Raw genomic sequence first — 6,370 nt, forward strand, 5'->3', positions numbered from 1 at the left:
TTTTGGTGTCCCAAGTCACCGGTTTAACTTGAATCCCAAATCGAGAAAAATTTCGACTTCCCAATTGGAGTCTGCGAACCAGAAATTCTGAATAAGGAATTCTGTTAACCCGGGGGAAGGTGTTAGGCACCCCCGGATTCCGTGGTTCTAGCACGGTCGCTTAAACTATCATAATTGGCTTATTATCTGATTTTAATACATGTTAAAACCTATGTGCATTTTTTAACTTTAACCGCTTTATTCATTTTTAGGAATATTGCAACGTTATTAAAACACGTCTCGAACCACGTCACATAAATGCACCCGTGGTTTTTGACGTATTTTAACATCGTTGAGATTTGGATTTGGGTCACATAAATGTGCACCCGAGTTTAGGAAAGTAGATTATTAAAATACGCGCCTAAAGCAACTACGCGTTTGCACTTTGCGAGGGCCATGGAATTTGCTAAATGGCACGCCTCGAATTCTAAGGTTGAGTTAAAGCTAATTAAAACGAGGGCCATGCAATTGTCATTTTTGTTTGGCATGGCGCACCTCAAATTATTTCACAGGGTTTATTATTCGAAGCTGTTATAATCGGGTCACATGAAATGCACCCCAAAGTTTCGCAATCCAACTAATTCTGAACAATCTAGCCTTTTGCTTATATTACTAAGTCCATGCCCTCTATAAATATATTGCAACTTCTTTGGATTCACTTCAACGTAAAAAGACGTCTCTTTTAATATATACAGAACATAGAATTGTTTAATTCAAAGCCATGAGAAGGAGAGTTTCTGATATTTTAGTATCCAGTTGGAACTTTGGGTGGGCAATGAATATCGCTATTTTCAAGTTGTTACAATTTCTAGGCTATTTCAAGACAATATTAAAAGACAGTTTATTCCCTTCTCTTGCTAATTGGAACTTTGTGTGGAACACTGTCTAATTTAAATCAACTGACATTGACATTCAGCTCTTGCACAAATGGCAACACACATAAATATTCAACAACTTACGATCTACTTACGATCTATTCGTACTCAATATCAAATGCAATACTATATCCGTACGACAATTAACTCAAAAAGAACATTTCACCACTACTGCAATTTCCAACCAAGAAGTATAGCTTTAAAACACATCTAACACCAGAAAATATACAACAAAGAATCACAGATTAAAATGAACAATCATCAACTCAGGTGGTATAAAATTACTGTGACAAGGGAGAGAGGTAAAAATGAACCTGAGATAGTCTTTTAATTAACGAACCTCAGCAATTACATCAACCAAATCGGGCAAAATCAAGTAGTGAATAAGTTTCGGACAGTGTATTCACAAAACCCTTGGAGCCCATCAGCAACAGCAAGAACAACAACTTTTAAACATAGATTTGAGCCAAAAGTTGAACTCAAAACCCAGCTGAAAGCATCCGCGAAATTCAGCAGAAAACATCCGAGCAAATTACACCTTCAAACAGCTCCCAGATGCGTTGTTCCCTTTTTCTCTAAAAATGAGGTCATCTGATCTTTTTTGTTTTGGTTATGAAAAATGAAGAAGCAGCATCGTTTGTTTCTTTTGGGTGTTCAAGAAAAAATGGAGTCTTCTTTGGAAAAGTAAAGATCTAGAGCGCCGTTTTTTTTTTCTCTTCAGAGGTCCGATTTTTTGGGGTGAGGGAGCTCTCCTCTTCTGATGTTCTGTGTATTTAGGGATTAGGTACTATTATATAGGGTAAGGATTAGATTAAGGGTATGGGCCTAGGAATTATGGCTTGAGAATTATGGGCTAGGTAAGAAAATTTGGGCCTAATTTGGGTACAAGAACTAGCTCAATATCCAATTAAATCTTTTCTTCAAATTCTTTTTCTTATCTTTCTTTTTCTTTTTCTTTAATTAAAAATCCTAAAATTAAAATCCTAGGTTATCTAAAAATGTGAAATTAAACTAATTACAAAAATTATAAAAACTATTTAATCCTAAATTAAAAGAGAAAAAATCAATAAAGGGAAAAGTGTAAAAATGAAGCAATGTTTTTGTGATTTTCAATTTATTATAAAACAAGTAACTACCGATTGATCCTATGAATGTAAGAATAAAGCCTAAATGCCATGAATGATATTTTTGGTATTTTTTCATGATTTAAATAAAACTTAAACATGCACAAAATGCATAAAATTCTACAAAATTCCTAAAATGCCAAATAATTAACAAAAATCTATTTTCTTGGGATTTAATAGGAGTATTTCGTATAGGGCAAAAATCACGTGCTTACAGTAATTGTTATTTATGAGGAATTGGTTGGAAATATTTAACACTGAGCCAGTAATTGTTGAGACTAAGCGTGGATTTAATTGTGTTAAGTAGAAATTGAATGAGTTTGGTTATAGCTGGATCTCCCTTGCCAGGATAGTCTATTATATTACATTGCTCCCTTGCCGGGATAGCTATTATAACATCTTTCTCCCTTGCCGGGATTATGTTGTGTATTGTGTTGAAAGAAATGGGATCGTGTGGCACGCCGACCACGAGTTATTACGAAACGGGATCGTGTGGCACGCCGACCACGAGTTATTATGAAATGGGATCGTGTGGCACGCCGACCACGAGTTATTATGAAATGGGATCGTGTGGCACGCTGACCACGAGTTATTATGAAATGGGATCGTGTGGCATGCCGACCACGAGTTATTCTGAAATGGGATCGTGTGGCACGCCGACCACGAGTTATTATGAAATGGGATCGTGTGGCACGCCGACCACGAGTTATTATCAAATGGGAACGTGTGGCACGCCGACCACGTGATATTATTGTAATGGGAGCGTGTGGTACGCCTACCACGTGATGTAAGGAAATGGGATCGGGTTGCACGCCTGCAACGAGAGGAAATTGAAATAAGTGAAAGTGGTTTGTTTCCCTTTATTCTGTGTTAGAAGAAATCAGAGGTAGTTTCTCTTGTTATTCCTGATATTCCGTTTATCTGCTTCTCCATAAGCATGTTCCCCCTCCCAGCTTTAATTGCTTACTTTCCGCTATTATTTTGTTGTACTTGTATATATATCTGCACAGGTTTATCTGGTAATTTTGGTCTAGCCTCATCACTACTTCATCGGGGTTAGGCTAGGCATTTACCAGCACATGGGGTCGGTTGTGCTGATGCTACACTTTGTGCTATTTGCACAGGTCCAGGTTTCGAGCAGCAGCAGCAGCATTAGCACGGGAGCAGGCTTTCATTCTATCTAGACACCGAGGCAGCCTTGCAGGCGTCCGCAGGCCCGGCGTCTCCTCTATCCTTACATTAGACTGTCATCTCATTGTATTCGAGATAAACAGATTTATGTTTCTTTCAGACTTTGTATTTAGTACTCCTTAGATGTTCGTGAGTATGTGACTCCAGTTCTTGGGTAGAGATACATGTTGGAATTCTGTGTTTTATTCAGCTATCTAATTTGAGACTTCCGTTTATGATTTTTAATTCTGTTGCTTTTATCCCAATACTGTTAATTATAAAAAGGAACATGTGTTTAAATGAAAGGTAATTATGTTTGGCTTGCCTAGCTCATATTAGTAGGCGCCATCACGACTCCCGAGAGTGGTTAATCCGGGTCGTGACAAGTTGGTATCAGAGCTCTAGGTTACATAGGTCTCACAACTCACGGACAAACTTGGTAGAGTCTGAGGGATCGGTACGGAGACGTCTGTATTTATCCCCCAGAGGCTGCAGAGTTAGGAAAAACTTCACATTTGATCTTTCTTGTCGTGCGGTTCTGTTTCTCAACCACCGATTGAATTTCTACTTTGTTCCTTCGCAGATGGCGAGAACGCGCGCTTCCTCATCTACCGCTCAGCAGTCCGAGCCCCGAGCAGCAGCCCCAGAGGCGGAGCCTCATGTTGAGGTTGAGGAGGAGGTTCCAGCCCCAACAGTTCCGGTGGGCCCAGTTCAGGTCCCAGAGGGGTTCATTGCCACCCCAGTTCTCTAGGACGCTCTAGTCCGATTGGTAGGCCTCATAGAGGGTGTCATTCGAGCGGGTTTGCTTCCAGTGGTTCAGCCAGCATTGGCAGGTCAGCCGGGTATAGTGGCTCAGGCCGGGGGTGAGATCGCTTTTCAAGAGACGGCCAATGTGGGCCGTAGAGTCGAGATAGTTTTGCCACAGGGAGGTGGTCATAGGTCGGATAAGAGGCCCCGTCATGCAGGCAGATTCAGTGGTACCTCGTCCGGAGGTAGAGGTTCTTAGGGTAGAGGCCACCCTCCTAGGGCCTTCCAGTCAGCTCTCCAGGCCACTCATGGCACTTTAGGTGGTCATTCAGGTCGACATGGTCGGTCTCAGTTTCCGCAGCTACAGTAGTCGCGTGGATGTTATGAGTGCGGCAAGTATGGTCATATCAGGAGGGCTTGCCCGAGGTTGAGGGGTGCTCAGCCGCAGCAGCCGAGGTCTTGCCACGCTTGTGGCGACACGAGGCACATTGTCAGATATTGCCCCCGAGTTTATGGCAGCTCTCAGCATCAGAGTTCTCGTGCTATGGTTCAGGCACCAGAGGTTCCACAGGCCGCCCAGCCGGCTAGAGGCGGGGGTACAGGCCATATAGGTGGAGGTAGAGATCATAGAGGTGGATCTCGGACCGCCAGAGGTAGAGGCCAGCCAGCAGCCGATCGTCCCAGGGATATGGTTCAGGGAGGTGGGGCCCAGCCCTGGTGTTATGCTCTTCCAGCCAGGCCAGAGGCTGAATCTTCAGATGCAGTTATTACAGGTACTATTCTGGTCTGTGATAGGGATGCTTCAGTGCTCTTTGACCCTGGGTCTACGTATTCATATGTGTCATCCTATTTTGCACCGTACTTGGTTATGCCTAGTGATGCCTTGGGTGTTCCTGTACATGTATCTACACTGGTGGGTGATTCTATAGTGGTCGACCGAGTTCATCGTTCCTGTGTGGTAGTGTTGGAGGGTTTTGAGACCCGTGTCGATTTGTTGCTCTTAGACATGGTAGATTTTGACGTTATATTAGGGATGGATTGGTTGTCCCCGTATCATGCTATCTTAGATTGTCACGCCAAGATCGTGACCTTAGCTTTATCAGATTTGCCCCGTTTGGAGTAGAGAGGGACCCCAGGTCGTGCCACTCGCAGTGTTATCTCATATGGGAAGGCTCGACGCATGGTCGAGAAAGGGTGTTTAGCTTATCTGGCGTATGTTCGCGATTCCAGCGCAGAGGTCCCTTCTATTGATTCTGTTCCTATTGTTCGGGAGTTCCCCGAGGTTTTCCCTTCAGACCTGCCGGGTATGCCGCCCGACAGGGATATTGATTTGGCTCCGGGCACTCAGCCCATTTCTATCCCGCCGTATCGCATGGCCCCGCCAGAGTTGAAAGAGTTAAAGGATCAGTTGCAGGATTTGCTGGAGAAGGGTTTCATTAGACCCAGTGTTTCTCCTTGGGGTGCGGCGGTGTTATTTGTGAAGAAAAAGGATGGTTCAATGAGGATGTGCATTGACTACCGGCAATTGAACAAAGTGACGATTAAGAACAAGTATCCACTGCCGAGGATTGACGATTTGTTCGACCAGTTTCAGGGTGCAAAGGTGTTTTCAAAGATAGACTTGAGATCTGGCTACCATCAGTTGAGGATTAGGGCATCCGATGTCCCTAAGACAGCATTCCGCACTCGGTACGAGCATTATGAGTTCCTGGTCATGTCGTTTGGGTTGACTAATGCCCCAGCAGCATTCATGGAGTTGATGAACCGAGTGTTCAGGCCGTATTTGGACATGTTCGTGATAGTCTTTATTGATGATATTTTGGTATACTTCCGCAGCCAGGAGGAGCACGAGCAGCACCTCAGAGTGGTTCTTCAGACTCTGAAGGATAGTCAGTTATATGCTAAGTTCTCGAAGTGCGAGTTCTGGTTGAGTTCGGTTGTATTTCTGGGTCATGTCGTATCAGCAGAGGGTATTCAGGTGGACCCGAAGAAGATTGAGGCAGTCAAGAACTGGCCTCGACCAGCATCAGCTACCGAGATTCGGAGTTTCTTGGGGTTAGCAGGCTATTACCATCGGTTCGTGGAGGGATTTTCATCTATTGCAGCCCCGATGACCAGGTTGACCTAGAAGGGTGCCCAGTTCAGATGGTCGGATGAGTGTGAGGCGAGCTTTCAGAAGCTCAAGACAGTTCTGACTATAGCACCAATATTAGTTTTGCCCACAGGTTCAGGGCCTTATTTAGTTTATTGTGATGCTTCCCGTATTGGGCTTGGTGCAGTATTGATGCAGGATGGCAGAGTCATTGCCTATGCTTCGAGGCAGTTGAAGATCCACGAGAAGAATTATCCGGTTCATGATCTAGAGTTGGCAGCCATTGTTCATGCTTTGAAGATTTGGAGGCATTACCTGTATGG

This window comes from Nicotiana attenuata, unplaced genomic scaffold (assembly GCF_001879085.1).
Source record: "Nicotiana attenuata strain UT unplaced genomic scaffold, NIATTr2, whole genome shotgun sequence".
In the NCBI taxonomy this organism is placed as follows: domain Eukaryota; kingdom Viridiplantae; phylum Streptophyta; class Magnoliopsida; order Solanales; family Solanaceae; genus Nicotiana; species Nicotiana attenuata.